The 21,986-nt window shown below is 40.0% G+C and overlaps 1 long non-coding RNA gene across 1 annotated transcript in view; it reads right to left on the reverse strand.

The window, feature by feature from the left end:
• The window catches only part of LOC147821487 (uncharacterized), a 108,900-nt gene extending 89,388 nt beyond the window's left edge, over positions 1–19,512 (reverse strand). Inside the window, exon 1 of the long non-coding RNA XR_015446893.1 lies at positions 19,370–19,512. This is a non-coding gene — a long non-coding RNA (uncharacterized LOC147821487). The remainder of the gene's footprint in view (positions 1–19,369) is intronic.
• Between the last annotated feature and the right edge of the window lie 2,474 nt (positions 19,513–21,986).

A 21,986-nucleotide genomic window follows, 5' to 3' on the forward strand; every position in this document is an offset into this window, starting at 1 on the left:
CAACAAAGGCAGTTTTCACAGATATGTAAAATACAACAGATTACTATATTAGAGGTGGCAGAGAAAGGATAAAGAAAAGCAAGCCATACGTGGTGAAGCACACCTGTAATCACAGCTCCTCAAGAGTCTGAGGCAGGAGGACTGCAAGTTTGAGGCCAGCCTGAGGGACTTGATGAGTCTCTATCTCGAAATTAAAAAAAAAAGCTCAGTGGTAGAGCAACTGCCTAGAATGTGTGAGGTTCAATCCCCAACAGGCAAGAAGGAAAGCAACAAAAGGAAGGAAAAAAGAAAGAAACAAAAGGAAAAAAGGGATGGGGAGGTGGAAGGGGAGAACATAAAATGGAGCCAGGAATGTGGCTAATACAAAAAAATAATCCCTTAGATGGGTGAGAAATTTTGCTCTTTTTTGCCAACACAAGAAAGAACAAACTCATCAATTCTATAATTCCTAGTAACCTTAAGAAATTGGGTCAAATACAATGGGTCAGGAGAAACCTAGATCACAGAGAAATACCTCCAGAGTGTTCACATAAAGATCTTCACAGCCTCACATGAAGTGGGCAGATGTGGTTCACGGGGATGTTAGATTGGCCAGGAGGGAAAGCAGAGGTCCAGGATGAGGACATTTCCTGGGACATGAGACTTTCAGTTGTGAACTGAGTAGCCGCTGGGAAAAGCAAGTCCAGCTGATGGTCCTGGGCTGGCGAAACTCCAACATCATGTCAGTAAAACAGCAAGTCTACTGGGGGCCAGTATGAATCCATTCCTGCTGGTCTGGCCCGTGTGGGGGTATTTTTTAGGTTACCTAATGAAGTGTTTAAATTTCATGACCTCCACACAATTCTCCATGACTTTACTTTCTGCTAAGCTCTTCAGAGATGATGCATACAGCAACAGCTTTATTTAATGCTGCACCCCTCAAAAATAACCAAAGTACAGCTATTTTATGGTGTCCACTCAGTAAAGAATCATAGCTGTAAACAGGCAATTGAACTAGAGACAGAGTTATCATTCTAAAGTGAAAATGGAAAAAGGCTGACAAGTGCACAAGTGATTTTACCTCCACTTGGCAGAGAGCTAAGGGAAAATTCAGACACAGGAACAAAATTATCCTTTGAAAGTAATTTTGAATCTTCTCTATTACATAAATGCCTGTGCTAAGGCAGTAATGGTGAGCCTTTTAGAGCTTTCAATGATATAAATAGCCCACTGCAGCACACATGCCATAGGTTCGCCACCACTGTGCTAAGGTAAAAATACTCTATTCAAAATAAGTGGCTTGCTACAATTTTAGACTGGAAAAATCAGGGCCTGAAAATGGTAGGCACTACCCCAAAATCAATCACAATAAAACATGTACAGAATAATTAACTTAATTCTTTGCCACTTTTCAGGTATACCCACCATGATAAACTATTTGTGGAATTAACAAAAAAAGGAACCGAATAATTTCCCACTACCTGCACCTCATTCCAATGAAAGATTCCTATATATCCACTATGTAGTCCATAACTAAAATAATAAACCACTAGTTTATCATTCTGACTTGTTTCTAATGGACTGAGTATACAAGTTTCAGCCAATAGTCCTGATTTAGAAGTTCCAGTTTAGCAGCTGTCTCTTCGCAAATAACCTTTGAAAGTCTTTTAACAAATAAATATTCCCTATTCCTGAGGGATCTAATCAACAATCATGGATTTTCTTTTCTGGTCAAGTTCTACTTGTCAATTGTAATTTGTAAAAGAAACTAGGAGGAAGTTAGAAACAAAGATGGCAATTATCCAACTAATCTGGGTTTTGTATACAATGGTGCACCTGCCAGATGTGTATCATAATATTCTTTATCTCCATTGACAACATTTCTGGATGATTGCTATCATTCTTTTTCCTGTTCTAGTGTATAAGCAGTCACAAGTAAAACTGAAATGAAGACTTTCCATGATGCCAGACCTCTGAGCATGCTGTTCAGGTGTAGTGACAATTGTCCCTCAAATTCAGAAGGTGAACCATGGAGGTAGAGTCCATTTTATCTTTTAAACCATTATTTCCTCCTCTCCTAATATATGAGTTGGTTGAAATATCTCCAATGTGACTAAGAAAAGTCAATCTGCTGGAAAGTCAAAACAAAGACAATGGTCTTTCTTGTACATCATCTGTATTTTTCCAGGAAGATGATGGCTCTATCAAAGTATGTCAGGCTTTTGCTTCCTAAACGTTAGGACACTGCTAGGGGTGGTGAGGTACATTTGTAATCCCAGCAGTCTAGGCCAAGCTTGAGTCAGGAGGACTGCAAATTTTGAGCCGAGCCTGGGGAATTTAATGACATAGAGATACCTTATCTCAAAATAAAAATTTGGGGATAGGATCAAAGAATATTATATCTATGTATGAAAATATCACAATGAAACTCATTATTCTGTGTTATTAATATGCATTAATAAAAAGTATCCCTGGACAAAAGGGGTGAGGGATCTGGGGATGTGGCTCAGTGTAAATGCAGAGACCACAGGTTCAAACCCTATTGCAGGAAAAAAAAAAAAAGTATTAACATCTGTGGAGAGGAGGGGGTTTCCGCACCGTGGCAGTGGCCAAAAGCTTACTCTGAAAAAGCCTTGTTTGTATTTCTTCATTGCCTTATTCACCAGCTAATTTCTAGCCCTCCATTTCATTTTCTGCAGAGTCAATCCAGTGAAAAGCAGAATAGCTGGGTGCCCAGAGCCATGTACTGTGGCCACACAGTGAGGCATTATGCATCCCTTTCCCCTGACTTCTTCACGGTCCCCTACCCACTTCACAGCTACCTAAATTCCATTACATGCCATTTGACTATTTGCATTGGCAGCTTTAAGTCATTAAACAGGAGGGAAAGAGCACCATCGGCTGCACAATGAAGTTATCCCTTTCCTCAGCTCAGTACCCCAGCAAGCTTTTCTTCCTTCTGAATACCTAGTTTTATCTGTGGACTAAGAGCTCTGAAATTTTACTACTCAACCTGCTTACTTTTGCATTGCATCAAAGGGGAGGGCAGTAATCTTCTTGACAAAAGATTTAAGACATAAGAAGCTTAGCATTCAGGTCTAGGAATTTAACCCTCCGTGCCCTCTCAGGGTGCTGCTAATGTAGCTCCATCTCTGTTTCCAGCTGGCTTTTCAAAAAAGCACGTGAGGACAGAATGGCTCCACTACCCCTATAGTGAGGCATTTTTATACACCTCCAAACAAGAAGAACAAGCAAAAACTTCCTGGGGAGAAGCAGGACTGTAGCAGGCATCCTGGCTCTGGTTTTGTGAACTCTTGAATCAGAGTAATTTCCAAATACATCACTGTCAGTCCATACTGTTAAGCCTGCCATCACAGAGCCCAGAAATTAGATTGCTACCTCATTCTTTTCTAAAGGTGAAGTGAGCCCCTTTAGAAAATTTAGTTATATTTTATTGTGACTATTACATTTTTCCATGCACAAATGAATCATATGTAAGCATTTTTCACTCTCTAAAGAACATAAACATTTCTATTTCCAAAATGTACATGCATACATTTGTTTAAAAATAGCTGCCTTCGTTATCATAATGACTTTCCCCTGTGTTCAGGAGCTCAGGGAATTAGTGGTAAATGTAAATGTAATCAAGGGCACCACCATGCTTTTAATTTGGCAAGTGAAAACCATTTATATCTTCCATCATTGTGGCAGAACAAGGCAGTTTTATTACCAAAAGAAAAGTTAGGAGAGATCTGTATTTTTTTATGGTTTATATCTTGTCTGAATAAAAATCTTGCTCTTAATGTCAAGTGTCACCTTTCTGGGAGACAATCAGCCAAATATAAAACAAAAACATGAATATTCTTTGACCTAGAAATTCCATTTTATAAATTTACCCTGATATAGTAGCAAACACAGAGAAATAGGTACAGGTCCATTGTGTTTCTGTGTACAAAAGAAAAAAAAACAGGATGTAGCTTTAGTATCAAATAAAAGGCAATAGTCAAATACAGTAAGATATGCAAATGAAATTTAAAGTAATTGTGTGGCTCAGATATTGAAAATATTTGAACTAAGAAACATCTTGTATAATGCATAGAATTTAAATAAAATTTATTCATGCAACAGGGAGATAAACTATGTGGAAATGGGAAAGGAATCTGGGGATGGAAGGAAAACCAGAGGGAGGGGAGGTGAAGCAGAAATAAAAAGGATCAAGAAAGTTGGGCACAATGGTGTGCACACCTGTAGGCCCAGCACTCAGGAGGTTGAGGCACGAGATTGCCAAGTTGGAGGCCAACCTGAGTTATAGAATGAGTTCAAGATCAGCCTGAACTACATCGTGAGACCTTGTCTCAAAAAAAACAAAAGAAAGATACAACATATATGTGTACCAATTCACCCAACGAATGTACTTATGCTATATCACAAATACATACTAATGAAAAGTTACAGCAAAAAAGATTATCTGGCTGAAAAAAATGTATTCATGCCACAAATGTTTATCAAAGACTTACTGAGAGGCATTATTCCATACCAGGGTTCACCAAACTTTTTCTATAAAAGTCCGGAGTAAACGTTTTAGACTTTGCAGGTCATAGGGTCTCTGGGTAAGTTCACAACCCCACCACTGTTATACAAAAGCTGTGCTCCAACTAAACTTTATTTACAAAAACTGGGTTCCTGAATAGATCTGGCTCCTGGCCATTAGTTTGCTGAGCCCTGTTCTGGACAATTGGAATAAAACATAAAAAGTTATGAACTCAGTTATAAACTCACGGATCTTTATATATGTTTATCTGTGATATACAGTGGATCCCCAAAATTTGTGGGGTTACGGTCCTAGAGCACCCACAAATTTTGAAAAACTGCAAGTTTCACATATGGTCAGAAAAATGCCTATAAATGCCTATTTTTATAGTTTAAACCCTAAATATGCCATGTTTCCCACCATTATGTCATTTAATAAAATACTGCATTAATAAAGCCTTAGCAGGTACAGGGTGTTTGGGCGGCACCTCAGAGATCTCAGGGCTATAAGAACAAAACCAAGAACACTGGAGACAGCTACACATGGTACAAGCAACCTGTTACGTCGCAGGAATGCTGGTCCATCTGCCCAGATGAGTTACAGGTCAGCAGCCAATCAGCAGCAAGAAGAACTGAATAACGCTCTAGGATTGGCCGCTTGCAAACCTCCCACCCCCCAAAAAAATTACGAGGATATTTGCAGCTTCCTCAAAATTGCGGGATTTGGGGGCCGGGGATTTAGCTCAGTGGTTCCGACACCTGCCCCACAAGCACAAGGACCTGAGTTTGATCCCTGGTACCAAAAAAAAACCAAAAAAATGCGGGATTTTCTGCGAACAATTATTAGTTGGATTCTAAGGAAAAACCTGGGAACAACCAAGGCCGCAAACTCAGAACAGCGACTTCGCAGAGGTATACTGTATATCAACATTATGATTTAATAGATGCTCACCAGGCATTCATTAAGCAAATCTTTGGGATTGTGAAAGACACTGTGCTACAATTAGCTACTGATTCAGTGGTTTTTAAAAAGAGAGATTTGCTCCCTGCAATCATTAAGCTCAGGGTTCAAAGAAGAAAGAGAAGAAAGCAAATAAAAACAATAATTCCACATTGTTAAAATTTTTAAGGAAATAAAATTATTAACAAGGATATCACTGGGCAGTAAAATGTCTGAGCTTTTGTCATTTTTTTCTTACTTTTCTCCACTATTTGAAATTTTTGTAATAAGCATGTATTATCATTTCAAAAACAAAACTAGTCTCAAAAAATTATAAGTAATGAAAAAGGATAAAAATCTTGATTTGTGACTTCTTTAAAATTTGCAAACTTGGGCCGGGGATTTAGTTCAGTGGTTCCGCCACTTGCCTCACAAGCACAAGGTCTTGAGTTTGATTCCCCGTAACAAAAAAAAAACAAAAGCGGGCAGAGAAGGTGAGCCAATCCCAGTGCCCAGGAAGAGCCTCCCCCACCGCTATTCCACGCTCCTAGGGCAGAGAAGGTGAGCCACGCGGGCGCCAGAGGTACTACTACCAGCCCCACCCCACCCCCATGGAAATGAGAAGACACGTAAACAAGCCTCAAAAACAGACTTCCAGATCACCTACAGCAACCCCAAAGGGAAATGAGATGGAACTATCTGATACTCAACCTCTTGGACTCCCTGAACTGACAACAAAAGAGGATCTGGGAAAAATGAAATCAGAAATAATTTCTCAGATAACAGCAAAGATTGTGCCCATAGTGCAAGACATGATTAATAAATCTAGAGAGGACACAGATTAAAAAATAGAGGAACTGAGGAACATGATGGAATCCCAAAATAGGAAGCAGATGGAATCCATAAAACAGATGCAAACAGATTTCCAGATTAAAAACTCCATTGAAAGTCTACCCAGCAGAATGAACCAATGTGAGGACAGAATTTCAGATATAGAAGATAAGATTGCAATTAGTGACCATGAAAAGAAAAATTGCTTCAAAATTGTAAGGGACCACGAGAAATCAATCCAGCAGCTGCTAGATGATGCAAAGAAGAATAACATAGGACTGACTGGAGTCAATGAAGAAAGAGGAGAGAGTGCAGATGACATTAAAAAGCTGTTCACAGAAGTGATGGCAGAAAACTTCCCAAGGAGGGGAAAAGAACTTGACATACAGATAAGTGAGGCATATAGGACTCCAGCTAGCCTTGATCAAAAAAAATCTACACATAAACATATAATAGTTAGGATTCCAGAAATCCAACAGAAAACAAAGTTCTACAAGCAGTGAGAGAAAAGAAACAAATCACAGACAAAGGAAAGCCCATCAGAATCACAGGAGACTTCTCAGTGCAAACCCTCAAGGCAAGAAGAGCTTGGAGTGATGTATTTCAAGCCCTAAAGGAAAACAGCCTCCAACCCAGACTGATGTACCCTGCAAAACTATCTTTCAAAATTGATGGAGAAATAAGATACTTTCATGATAAAGAGCACCTCAGGAACTTCATGAATACCAAACCAGCACTCAAAAAAGTTTTAGTCAATATCCTAGGAAAAGACAATGAGGATCACAACCCCAGGAAACCCAGCAGAATGAATCCATTGGGCGTGACAAATTAAACGCAAAGGGGGAGAATCCAACAAAAAGAAAAAGTCATGACAAGGCTTTTAAAACTTTTAACTTCATCTCCCTAATGAGTATATAATTCAACCTTGTTATTGTACTGATTAGTATTTTTCTGATTCTAGAGTTGCACACCTTTCCTGGTGCTGTACTGGCTATTTATCATATTCTTGTGTCTACTTTTTAAATGGGTTGTCTATTAATGAGCTGTAAGAGTTCTTCATATATTCTGGTCATAGGTTATATGCATTGCAAATAGGATCTGTTTAAGGACTACTTTTCATTTTCTTAACGATGTCATTTAAAGTTCTACATTTTGATGGAATCTCATTTATCAATTTTTTCTTTTATACATCATGCTTTTTGTATCCTAGGAAGATCTTGCCTACCTAAATTCATAAACGTTTTCCCTTATAATTTCTTCTTAAAGTTTTATACTTTTAGGCTTTCATATTTAGGTTCATAGATCCTTTCAAGTTATTTTTATGTATGGAAATAAAGGGTTGAGGTTAATTTTTTATATATGGATACCAGGTGTTCTAGTGCCATTTGCAGAAAACACTACCTTTTCCTCTGCCCTTGAATTGAGTTTTATATTCTATAAAATGTTGTTAATCTTTCAAAACTCAGTGGACCATATATGTGTAGTTCTATCTCTAGATTCTCTGTTTTATTCCAATGATCTATATGTCTTTCCTTATACCAACACTGCCTTGATTACTGTAGCTTTACAGGAAGTATTAAAATTAGGTACTAAACATCTTCCAACAGTTTTGGTTTTTTTAACTGTTCTAGGTCCTTTGTACTCCTACATAACTTTTAAATTTCAATATCCAATTCTTCATTGATAGCAAGTATACACAGACCTGAATTTTTATATATACCTTGTGTTTTGTAATCCTGCTAAATTCAAACACAAGTTCTAGGGGCTCCTAGAGATTTCTTAGTATTTTCTCTCTAGATGATCATTTCATCTACATATAAAGATTTTGCTTCTACCTTGCCAATCCTATCCTAATTGTGTCATTTTATTGCCAGACTATTTTGGTTTGGGCCTAGGTTTCAAAGTTTAATGGACAGATAAAGAGTAAGCATATCTGCCCTTGTTCCCCACCTAAAGGAGAAAGCATTGTATCTTCTCCATTCATATAAGGCATTTTTGCTGGAAGTATGGGGTACATGTCTTTAATCTGTTGAGAAGGCTCTGTTCTACTTCTAGTCTCTTGATAGCTTTGACCATGAACAGCTGTAGAATTTAGTCCAATACTTTTTCTCCAACTAGTGACAGGATCATATGGCTTTTTCCTTTCCTCTGTTAAAATGATGACTTTTGGGGGTGGATCTTCCAATGCTGAACTAACACTGCCATCCCTATAATAAAACCACTTTCTACATACTGCCAGCTCTGACTTCTAATAGTTTGTTTTGTTAAACTAATTTCTATCTATGTTCATACTTTTTTCTTCTATTATCTTTATCCAGTTTTAGGATTAGCACAATGTTGAGTTCCTAAAAGGCGGGGAGAAGTGTTCCTTTTTTTTTCTCTTCTTTAAATGTTTGATATAATTTGTCAGTTAAAATGTATATGAGCCTGCTGTTGTCATACAGGTAGGTTTTCAAGCTAGGAATATACTTTCTTTAATAGGTGCTTTTCAAATTTTATATTTCCTCCAGAGTTAGTTTCATTAATTTGCCTTCCAAGGTACTTCTTAGAAGTTGTCAAATTTATTTCAAAATAGATTTTTGTAATATGCTTTCTATATCCTTTTAAATTCTGTAAAATCTGTGGTAATGTCTCCTAGATCTTGACATTGTAATTTTAAAAATGTATCATTGATATTGTGTAACAGGAAGAAAAGGGCTAAAGGAGCAGGGGAAGTGGGAGGGGTAGGGGAAAGGAAAGAAGAGAAAAGAAAAAAATATGAGAAAAGGAAAAAAGTGGAAACAAAATCTTTGCAAATAGGGAAGGGTGGAGGGGGGGAAGGGAGGGCAGGGGAATGAGGAAAAAAATAAGAACCAAGATACTCATGTACAGGTACAAGATCCCAATGATGAACGTAACTGTATTTATACCTAAAATGTACCAATAAACTTAATGGGGGAAAAAAAGCCACCTTGTAATCTTAGTGGATTTAGAGCAGTGAGTGATCTCTATGTCTTTCACGGTAGAGATCCCATTTGTCTTTGAAATTGACTGCCTAGAATAAAAAGCCTTACTATGCTCTAAAGAAATAAAAATCTTTGTCTTTGGTATATGGATGAAGGGCTTAGTGAGGGACAAAAGAAATCTAGTTCTTCTCCCTTCACTTATTAATTCTGAATATAAAATAAACAGCTTATGGAAGTATAGGAGAAAGATAATTGCAAACACTGGCAACCTTTTAATAATACTGGGTCTTTTTTAAAAAATCTGTATTTTTGTTTTAAAAGGGAAGAGTGTAGTAAAAAGGGAAAATATTATTGGTGTAGTATTATCACGCCTGATAATAGCATCTTTGTTTAGGGATGAGGCCAGCCACACCTCACCAAAAAGACCAATCCTATGACTTAGGGGGTCTGATCTGTTGACTGATGTTAGCAACATGGACAATCAATCAATCACACCTATGTAATGAAGTCCCAATAAAATCTCTGAACACCAAAGCTCACTTGAGCTTCCCCAGTTGATGACAGTCCCTGTGTGTTGTCACATACCAATGCCAAGAGGATAATGCATCCTGAGGACCACAAGTCTTTATGTTGGAACCCCACACTCTGCCAGGTGGGTCTCTTCCTTTAGCTGATTCCAACCTGCATGTTTTCCCTGTAATGAACCATAACCATGGGTATTGTCAGTTTCGGTGTGTTCTGGGAGTCTTTCTAGTGAATGATGGAACCAAAAGATATTTGGGGGAACTTCCTGAACTTGCAGTTGGCATCAGAAGTGAGGGTGATCCTGTGGAGGGCTGTGACCTCAAATCTTGTGGTCTGGCTCACTCCATACAGGGAGCATTAAGAGGAGAAAGAAGACAACTGGTGAAATTACTCTCAAATTTGTGCTCTGGGCTTCTTTCTCCTGCTGCAGTTTCTGGAGCCACACGTCGTTCACCAGGTTTGAGGGGAGTAACTAACTGCAGTGTATTCAGATCTTACAAGGATGCACACTGTCCTGAGAAATCCCCATCTTTAGGGCATTTACAAATATTTCCATACTTTACCCATAACTTTGCTTTGGAAAGATATAAGTACGATCTTTTTTTGTTTCCAATATATAAGAAGCAAATAAGAACTCAAATACTCTAATCACTGTATTTCTTTGATGCAAAAAGTATAATCTTTGCTAAAACATTTGACCAACAGCTTTTTAGTGAGTCAGAGGAAAACATGTTTCATTTAGTTTTCTGATTTAGTCCTTTTAAAAATTTCTTTCCTAGGGCCGGGGATTTAGCTCAGTCACACTGCACCTGCCCCAAGATCCTGAGTTTGATCCCCTGTACTGCAAAAAAAGAGAAAGAAAGAAAAGAAAAGAAAAGAAAAATATCTTTGCTAGAACAAGGTTTAGATACATTGCATTCTTTGAAAAGTGAAAATTTAGATGCAAGTACATGTCTGTCCTCTGAATAATGCAATGGTTTGATTAGTCAGGTACTTGCCTGGACCTCCTTTGGGGTCAGCTTGGGTTTGACCTTGAGCTTTTCACAAAGGCAACCTCTAGTCTAATCCATTTATCTTTAAGGAATAAAAATTTGAGAAACTCTTTAAAGGCTTGTGTGTCATTTCCTGAGAGATTTTCCCAGTGGCTATGCCAGTCAAATGTGGGCATATCATAAATCCTAGGTCATCCAGCCCTTGACTTTTTTAAGTATCAAAAATAACTCAGGCAAAAAATAATAATCCAGACAAATTAACCCTAGGAACCTCCAACCACTAAGGCTTTAATGCAAATGTAGTTCTTCCTTTGCTGCATTTCACCTACATAAGTCATTTGCTAAACATTTGGGGGGCTTGAATCCAAGATGGCTTCAACCTCTAAAAGCTCAGTCTAGTTCTGAGCTTGTCCTTGACTCTGAGCTCCAGTGCCTTGCACTTGAAAAGATCAGGCGCAATTCAATTATGAAGTTGTGTCTGACTTTTTGAAGTGTAAATCCACCTCGCTTGAAAATGGCAAGTGTAAAATCCATTCTTAAAAAGCACTTGACATTTTCACATACAGCTTCACAGCATGGGAACATGAGGAAGCTTACAAGAGATGGTCAGAGTGGCTTAAAAATGAAAGATGAACAAAGGTTCTAATATTTCATCAGAAGTGGAAGTCTAATTTTTACCTCTTTGTTCTGACTAGAAAATTAAAGCTTCTTTAATAGCTAGGCTTTGTAAAGCTCATCTCTGTGAGTTGATTTGTTTTTTTTCAGGTAACATTTCCCCGCTAGTCTATATGCTTAATACTGCATGCCTTCCTATTCACAAGGCCTCCACAGGTTATCCTAATGTCTTTGTCCTGTCCCTGCATCCGGAAGTCATCATATACACCAGGGATTGGTAAACTATGTCCATAAAGGGCCAGATAGTAAATGATTTCTGGGCTATCTCACAGTGATTCTGCTGCTAAGGCATGAAAGCAGCCATAGACAATATGCAAACAAATTAGCTTGACCACTTTATTTATGGACACTGAAATCTGAATTTCTTTTAATAATCATGTACCACAAAATATTATTTTTCTTTTGATCATTTTTCAACCATTTAAAATAAAGCTATTCTTACTTGTTGCACTGCGCAAAAATAGGGACCAGGCTGGGATTTAGACCCAACCCCTGATGTAGGTAGCAAAACTAATGTCCCAAACTAAAGCATAAAGAGCAGAGCACATTTTCTGGAGTCTTACACATTCTGTGGAAAAGATCTATTGGGGATCTTCAGTATCTCTGAGCATCAAGAAGTCAACAAGGCCATTTGATTCCAACAGCAGCTCAACATCCTGCTAAAGCCACCAGCTAAGCCTCTAACCCACCCTGTCCCTCAGTCACCACCTGCAAGTCCAACACCCCTCTAAGAAGCCACTGTCACACTGACAGCCATATCACCTGGGGCTGTGGTAGAAACGCAGGGCCTGAGAAGGCTCTTTCTAAATCAAAATCTGCCTTATATTGTAAGAAGCCAGATGCAAAACATATCACATGAGTCTGTTCAAATGAAGTATGGAGATCAGGTAAATCCATACAGAAAACAGATTAGTGGCTGTCAGAGGAACTCCCTGGGTGGGGAGGGAGGAACAGGGAGCGATAGCTTGATGGACTTGGAGTCACCTTGATGATGAAATATCTTGGAACAAGACAGAGGTGAAGGTTGCACCGCATTATAAATACATTCAATGCCACTGAATTGCATTCATTAAAATGGTGAATAATTTTATTCTATGTGGATTCTGCATCAATTGAAAACGAGCTGCACACCCGTAATTACAGCTGTGCAGCTGGTTGAGGCTAGAGGAACACAAGTTTGAGGCCATCCTGGGCAACTTAGTGTCTCAAAATTTAAAAAACTAAATAAATAAAGGGCCAGGGATATAGCTTAGTGACAAAGCACCTGCCTAGCATGTGTGAGTCTCTAGGTTCAATCCCCAGTACCAAAACAAACAAACAAAAACGAGCAGGAAAAAAATCTTCATTTTAAGAAGATCCCTAGATAATTCATAGGCTCATGTACATTAACATTTGAAACACAACCTCTACTAGACAGAGAATCAAGTATTTTCAGACTGGCTTATAGGTTTTCAGACTAGATTTTCAATATAAAGGGGCAAGGCTCCATTCACTGATATTAGTGCATATAGTATCATGACATTAATAGTTATCTAAATACTGTTGAAACATTTTCTTATACCTTGGGAGTAGGAATTGTTAAAATAGTCTCACTTTTAAACTCTTTTCCAGTGTTTCTTACATACTCAATAGGGAAATTGCTAGTGCCGAAGAGATATCTCATATCTTTCACCCATTGAATCTGAGTTTATGCAATTCTTTTCTTGTTCCAAAAACTGCTCCCTAGCACCATCTATTTCTTCCTATTACTTATTCAACTGTAATATTCTTTAAATATTTTTTAACTTTCACAGATTAACTTCTCCAGAAGAAGTGTTACCCTGCTTGATATTCAGTATATATTTTCTGGTGACAGCTTTATGGTACAATTAAATTTCATACATTTTTTCAGCCCTCCCTGAATATGCATTAGAACACCAACCGTCATAATTCTAAACCAATTGGCTTGATTTGCTTATTTCATCCCACATCTCACAGGCCTGCTACATTTCCATATGTCCTATCCCCATCTACCCTCCATCCCTCTGCCCAAAGTTATTGATTGTGCTAACAGTGAAGAAAGCTATATGCACTGATAGTCAAAATATAATTTACATTGGAGAGCATCTTACAAAATATTCTGAACCTTATTATGCCAAGCTGTAGAGGTGCCAGTTCAAGCCAGGTCACAAAGGAAACTGGAAACCAATCTGCAGCAGACTGGACCTGCACTTTTCAAAAATTATTATCAGAGTTCAGTATGGAAGCCATTGTTATCACAACTTAGCACAGCAGAAAGAAATCCTGATGTTTAGATGGACTAAGTAACTTAATAAGGCTCATTTGAATGCAAAAAATAAATGAGCATCAAGTTAACATTAACTTTTAATGCTTGCCATTTTATGTTAATTCATATTTTTAAACTGTGGCTGATTCTTTGCAATCAGTCTATGGCTAATTATATCTCCAACATGTAAATCCGATGGAGTGCTGGGACCAAAGAACAACAAAAATACCCAACAAAGACCTTGGAGACTCAGAACCGTCATAGTGTCAACCGATAAAATCCTAGTCTGCGGAGAAGACCTGAGCTTGACTACTATCACCGTTTCCCTCAAGATGAAAGCTGTGTTTGCCTAACCACGGAAACCATATTGATCCATTCTGTGTGCAGATGGTTTTCCCTGACATTTTTCTCTGTAACTGATGGCTGTGTCTTAAGACACAAGATCTATATGTTAGGTAAATGCAGACTACATTTTTAGGAAACCTCCAAGCTGAAAACATCTAAATATAAGAAGAAATCTAGACTTACACACATTCTCCTACTCAATACTGCTGCTCTTCCACACCAGACAAAATATATCCATATGCGATCCAACTCTTTCATGAGATCCAGCTCTATTAATGATGATCCATTCTAGGGGCACAGTTCATCAAAGCTTAAATTCTAATACTACAAAAAAATTTCCTGTCATTTAATGAGGGTCCTCCTTTGGCCAGGCATTTTATAAATGCTACTTATCTCACTCTACTTTGTTACCACTCATGAGACAGTTGACTGTCACTTGATTAAAGTTACCAAGCTAGGAAATGACCAAAGCAGAGTTGTCTCACTTAGGAGTAGGATAGCTCTTCTTGTTCAAATCCAGATCCATTTATGAGTCCACTACTGGCTAGCTATGAGAATCCAGCTTTTGTACTTAACTGGCCAAGACTCTGAGGCCCAGAGAGGCTAAGAAATTTGTCCGAGTGGATGCAGCCACTGACAACAAACTCAAGACCAGACCCCAGATCTTCTGGCAGCTGAGCCCGTCTGTCTGTCTTCACATCAGGGCGGCAGAGCTTGAAAGTGCAGGTGCGTCACTTGGAGAGCTTGTTCCAATGCAGTTCTGACTCGATAGGTATGGGAGGCACCTGAGACTCTGCTCCAGCCTTAAAGGGCCCAGGCCCACTGCCATGCACACTACACAGCCATCCTCACTGGCAGAAAGAGGCTCAGAGGACCATTTCTGGATTTCCCATAGGTGAAATGACAGCGGAAAACATTGCTTATCTACACTGATTTGCCCAGGCTTTTCCCAGTGTAGCACTGATAATCCTACCTCCCAGGAAATAAGTCCCTAGCAAACTTGATTAGGCACTCTATCCTCCACTGCTTTAGATACCGCAGACAACACAGTGATAAATGTGGGAGAAAAGGCCCAGCATGGGTTGGAAGAGAAGGGGCAGAGGGTGAGAGAACCCAGCACACCACAGGCAGGCTCTGCTCCATGGACCCACATCTGTGCAAAGGCACGTGGGCCCAACCCACACGGACCACAGGCTCACTTTAATGCCTGGCTATTACCATCTTGGAATTCTTAATAATTTGTTTTAGCATATAATTCACATACAGTAAAATCAGCTTTCAGAGTGCTCTACTTTGTTAGCATGTACACAGAGTTGTGCAAGCATCACCACTATCTAATTCCAGAACATCATCATCCCCCAAATGGAAACCAGGAACCCATGACAGTCACTCTCCATTCCTCTCTTGTCTGGACCCTGGCACCCACTAATCCACCTTTAGTCTCTATGGATCTGCCGACTGTGGATGTTTCACATAAACAAAATCATGTAATATGTAGCCTTTTTTATCTGACTTGTCTCACTTAGCATAAACTTTCAAGGTTTGTCCATGTTGCAGCATAGATAATTACTCCATTCCTCTTATTAATGGTAATATTCCATTATATGGATGCAAGGTAGACAACAACCAATTGCACAGATGTATAACATTCTATTTATTCATCAGATGATGGACATTTGGGTTCTTCCTACTCTTTAGCTATTATGAATAGTGTTGCTATGAGCATCTATGTACAAATTTGTATATGGACCTATGTTTTTAACTCTGTCAGGTTAATATATAGAGTGGAATTGCTGGATCACATGGTAACTCCAACTTTAAGGAACTCCCAGTCCGTTTTCCATAGTGGCTGTACTATACCAAATTCCTATCCACAGGATATGAGGCCATGAATTTCTTAATTACCTTTTAACAAGGAACTGCTCATTTTACCTGACCCAGCAATCTATAATGCTGGGACTAACTATAAAAGGTGTACTTAGGTGATTCTAGCTCTTCTCAGAAGCTACAATCCACACCTCTCTCTCCAGAGACATGAAGATCTGAGGTGCGGAAAGAAACCCACTCATTCCTAAATAGGCTCATCAGGAAACCTAGAAGAATCAAATAGGGAAACCCACTCATTCCTAAATAGGCTCATCAGGAAACCTAGAAGAATCAAATAGGCTTATTCACAGTGTAGACCGACTGGCATATCAGTTCACCCCCAAACTCTCCCCCACCTCCCTACCCAAGCCTGTCTGACTCCAGCAGCAAGGACTCCTTCAAATAGGAGGGAATTAAGTCTCATATTCAGTCTGAGGCGATACTCTTAAGTGAAATAAATAGGACACACACGTGTAAATACCAAATAGTTTCTCTGGTGTGAAACACTGAAAGTGTAAATAAGGACTAAAAGGTATAATAGATAATGTGAAATAGGAAGAAAAGGGGCAAAGGGGAAGGGGAAGTGGGAGGGGTAGGGGAAAAGAAAGAAGGTAATGGAATTAATATGAGAAAAGGAAAAAATGAAAACAAAGTCTGTAAATAAGAAGGGGTGGAGGGGTTGAAGGGAGGGCAGGGGAATGAAGGAAAAATAAGAACCAAGAGAGATTATGTGCAGGTGCAGATTTCCAGTGATGAATGTCATTATAGTGTATACCTAAAATGTACCAATAAATTTTTTTTAAAAAAGTTTATTTGCCTGCCAGGAACTGAGCTAGATTCCTCCAAGGATTCTCAAAGCTCATAAAAGCGTAGAATTCAAAGGTTGAGCTGATTTGCCACATCAGTTAAAATTCATTCCCATTAAATTAACATCCTGTGTATTAATCAACAAATATAATTGATATGAAACTCATTTCTATTAGAGAAGGGGGAGAGAGGATATGAGATTCCTTCCATCAGGAGGAAAGGCAGTCCATTAAAAAGCAACAGAAACTAGAAGGTGGAAAAAAGAGAATTTGGGAATACTTTACATATTTGCCGAGGCTGACTGTTTGCTGCCATCTGGGCCGGGGGCTAAGAGGCCCTCTGCTCAGAAGTTTTTGTCTCACCAGTGCCTGGAGGCAGTTCTGCCTGGCTTGATTTAGGAAGGAGATTGGAGCATATATTTTTTTTTGCAACACTGCCTCTTTCCCTGAGGATTTGTTAATTGAGGTATCACCTCTCAAGAATCATTGAGCAAAACTAATATATTACATTGCATGTTTCTGATTTCCACCAGGGCAATTATTTCACAAGGCTTATAAAAGAGAAGACCAAGCTCTTGAGCATGTCAAATAGAAAGCAGTTTATTCAGGACCAAATGGGAAGGGGTTGATCTTCCTAATTTACACACTGGAATTAGACTTTATTTCATTTCTTTATCCTATTTCAAGAAATGAAATCATAAATTCCTCCTGACAGGTTAGCACAGATTAGTTTTAAGTGCTCATAATTCAGTTATCTTTGGGTCGTCTTTGACCAATGATCAACCGAAGTCCATCACGTAACTTTAGGACACACAAAATGGAATGCTTAACTCTTTTCAAATATTTTGGAACATTTATTCTCTATAAGGTTTATAAAATAATCTAGGATAAATTCCAGGCTACCTAGACTCCTAGCAATTGAGGAGTATGGAGATGGAGACCTTTTAGTATTTTTATGTTTCTCAAAAGTCCAGTGATAATAAAACAATACATTTGTACAAGCTGGCAACAACAAAGTTAGTTTCTTTGCTATGGGCCACATTTATATCAATTGTCATTCACTAGACATTCTGATTGACAATGTGCTATTGATGATTCATAAAAATGTTACTTAATAAAGTCATTTTGTAGACAAAAGATTTTAAAACCTGAGTATATGACAGAGGTGTCAATTACTACATAGGTCCTTAGTATTGAAATTCTGGGGGAACCTGGAATGCACTTTAAACCTACAGAAAATTTTATTCTTTGAGCATGCATATATATATATATAGTTTGTTTTGGCAGTACTAGAGATTGAACCCAGAGCCTTCACACTGAGCTATATCTACATCCCCAGCCCATTTTTATTTAGAGATAGGGTCTTCCTAAGTTGCCCGGGCTGGGCTCAAAGTTGTGCTCCTCCTGCCTCAGCCTCCCAGAGTTTTATGATTATATGTGCCACCATGCCTGGCTCAACTACTGTTTTTGAGTGCAAGGTTATTCGGGAATTTGTGTCTGCTATTTCATCCCTGTTTATAGCTCTTTCTCCTCACTCCCCAACTCCTTCCACCTGAGACCTAGAATAAAATACACCTGAGGGAGGATGCTTCTCAAGCAGGTCCTTTTTGTTGTTAATCAATCCAAACAGTCTTGGCAACAATGGTTTAAATTTAATCTTTGGACATTAGCATAACTGTTTTCTCTCTGCTTACTGGAGGGGCCCTTACCCAGCATGGACACCTACCAAAGTCAGAGTGGACATCTCTGGTCTCAGGAGACTTCAAACAAGAACATCTCCAGCTTACATAGTGCTTCTCCACTGGGAAGTTTGAAGAAAGACCAGCGCACACCCAGTCTTATAAAAAGTTTAAGTGAGTGTATCAAAGTCAAATGGAAGCAGGAATGAGGCAGGCCCAGGTCATTCCCTCCATATTGAAGTTTCTTGCACTCTATTTCATTAATACAATCCTTCCCTAAAACATTGAAGTGCTTCATAAACATCTCCACAAGCTAAACTTTTCCTCTCATAACAGGACTTAGTTCAACAAAGATAAACTGACCAGGTTAGCCCTAGCTACACCATGTGGGAGGGAACAGCTCGCCTCCACTCCAGGTGGGGTCTCCAACACGTGTAGCTTCAAACCCTGAAGGGTCAAACAGAATGAAGGTTGGACACTACGCTTTGTTTTCAGTTAGTAAATACCACCACTACTGGCCATAAATATTCACATTTTAAGCTTTTTTAAAAAAAATTTGTCTTTATTCCATAGGCAATAAAAAGCCATGAACGTCTTTTGAACTAGCAAATGACAATCTGGAGCTTGTGCGTGAAGTGTAAATGACACCATGGAAAGGCTGGACAGAGAAGGAGCTTCTTGCACAAGGCAGCACGAGGGCAAACCAGAATAGAGCAGAAAGGGCAAGCAAGTGACAGATCAAAGCCATGCTGCAAAGAATAAAAACATTAGCAGTGATCTGCTGATTGGAAGGGAGGGTAGGTGGGTAGGAAAGATACTGAGCAACTGGCTAGAGGATCGGCAACTGTACAGTAAGAATCCATTCTGTGAGCGCATCAGCATGTAAACAGCACGCTCTGCTCACCCCAGGACAGGAGCCAAAGCCAAGATCAAAACAGGTCAGAGAAAGAATTTTCCTCCCAGAAGCTAGCAGATGGGAAGATACAGTACCGTCTGGCCTGGAGCCTGATTTAGAGCCAGTGTCTGTGGGAGAGCTGATCACAGAGCTTCAGCATCGTCTCACAGGTGGAGGCTGGTGACCAAGTGATGCACATCTGATTCTCACTGCTCCGTCAGGAGATGTTTTTCAGTTCTGCAAATCACAAGAAAAAAGATCATTATTTCCTCAGGCTGTTCTTGTCTCTACGTGGCCCACATGCAGTTCCTGATATTGCAGTTAGGAGTCGCTCCCCCTACGTGATCTTGCTGATCACGAGTTCTGTGGTGATAAACAAAACAGACTTCACCTGACTAATGTGGAAGACAAGCATTGAAAACGTTAAACAGGGGGTCTGGCCCAAGATCAAGCCTCAATACGTGGCTTCAGGGCCTTTATAGATTCTGCTCAGCCCCTCCCTATGAGCCCCATGGATGGTGACTCCCCACTAGGACCTGCTCAAAGGGCTGGGTTGCCACCTGCCCTCACCCCGAAGGGAAGAGGTAAGCTTTAGGGTTCAGTGCAGTAGAAACAGCCCCAGGGTACAGGGATTCCCTGGGGCCTGAAGACCTGCTCCCTCACCCACCCTCTTCTGTGCAGTCTCAGATGATGTTCAGCATCTTCTGAACCAATGCCTCTTCACTGGAAAGTGATATCCCTGCCAGGACCGCGGTAAGAATAAAGTGTCTAACACAGTGTGGCCTTCACGCTGAACAGGCATGTATCAGGGGCCTAATAACCAGTGATGGTTATCATCAACCACACAAATGCTTTTGTTCCAGGGCTCCAGGACTATGCATAGCTTTCCCAAGGTCATGCGGCAAGTTAGTACTAAAACAAGAACTCCACACCTGTGTGTCTAAAGTAACTCATAATAAAGTCCTTATGCTGATGTTGTGACACTGCTCCTCCTGCCCCTTCTGATTGTCCTTTCCATTAACATGGGCTTTAGGCCTCGGAAACTTCACACTCCTAACTCCAACTCTTCCCTAGGAGACACATCTGTCCCAAAAGACACATCTACCCCGTGGCAGTGGTTCTCAAAATGTGTCCCCAAGACCAGCAAGCCCCACCCTCTGGGAGCCAATTAGAAATGCAGAGTCTCAGGGTGCACCACTGGGTTTTAACAAACCCACCAGGTGGTTCTGATGATGCAGTCTGAGGACTACAGCACTAGCCAGGCTCAATGGCTTGCACCTGTTGGCACAGCTGCTTGGGAAGCTGAGGATCACTTGAGAACACAGGTTCAAGGCCAGACTGGGCAACAAAGTGAGACCCAATCTCTAAAAAAACAAAACAAGCAAAATCCCCTGCAGCCCTCTATTTCAGTAAGATTTTGAAATACCTGAAAGCCTGGGCTATAAAATGAATCACCTGCTTGGGGTGCTGTCAGAGATGTTGCTAGCGCTCTCTGCAGGCCATGGACAGAAAGAGCAGTACAGTGCATCGGAGTTGGCACACGGCAAGATCTTGCCCCACCCACGGGAGCCCTCAACCCTGATCCACTGGATGTGCCCAGACTGGCCTCCATGCCCAGCGCCCTAGCAGCCTGCCCACTCCATCGCCAGCAACAGAACCGATGTAGAGAAGTTAACCACAGTGTCCAAATGAGACTTTGAACATTTGACATTGACACTGCCAATGGCCTTCTATAGTGTTTCAAGTACCTGACACCAGCTCCCCAAGGTTAATTTTTCATGGCTCACAATGCACACAGGATGATGCATTCAGACACTGACCTTATCCTAGTCTCAGATTCCACGTTTACCTTCTCCCCCCAAGCCAGCGCCCTGTGTGCAGGATTCACAGAGTCTGCAGGTCCCAGCCTCGGGGGCTTGCTTGTATGACCCTCCCAGAGTCCATCTTCCAACTCTTCGGCCCCTCCTTGTAATGGCTCAGATGGATTCTGTTATTAAAGCTTCCTCCTTAATTACCGACATACGTGCAATTCAAGTTACTGTCTTGCAATTATGTTATTCAGCAATAATTGGATTTCTAGTTTTAATTGGGTTCTAAATTAGCGATAGCTTTCATGAAAGCCATTACAGTGATTTCTAACTACAGTTTTTGCTGCTTTTTGAGTACATTATATTTCAAACAGAATGATTCACCAGGAGAAGGAGTCATAGCTGTGATGAACCTTTGCACAGGATCTTACTAATGATTGCAACTCAGGTGCTATTCTGTGGTAACTAAACCTGTGCCTCGAGTAATGTGCTGTCCACAGAGCAGTGCTGCCTCAAGAGCGAGGCCTCTGGCCTGGGGCAGAACTCAGTCTGGTTTGGAGCAAAAATCCAGCCATGTGAGCAGATATTTAGCTTGGCTCTGTGGGGAAGAGAATCTGATTCTTACCAAACCAAACTATCCCTGAAAGCTATTAAAATGAAAATTGTGAAACCATGAAAAGTATAATACTGTTGCTGCCTTCCTTTCCTAAAAGGGCTGTTTTCTCAAATTTAGTCCAACAAATACTTGCCAACTGTCAGCTATGTGCTAATTATCACAAAGAATGCTGAGCTAGGAAGAGACAGATAGTGATGGGGGAGGTGCGTGAGCTTTGGAGTCAGCCCACCTGGGTTAGATCACACTCTGCTAATTCCAGGCTGTGTGACCTCAGGCAAATTACTCAAT

Source organism: Heterocephalus glaber, unplaced genomic scaffold (genome assembly GCF_053883595.1).
Source record: "Heterocephalus glaber isolate CG9 unplaced genomic scaffold, H.glaber_assembly_v1.0 deba00001733, whole genome shotgun sequence".
Lineage (NCBI taxonomy): Eukaryota > Metazoa > Chordata > Mammalia > Rodentia > Bathyergidae > Heterocephalus > Heterocephalus glaber.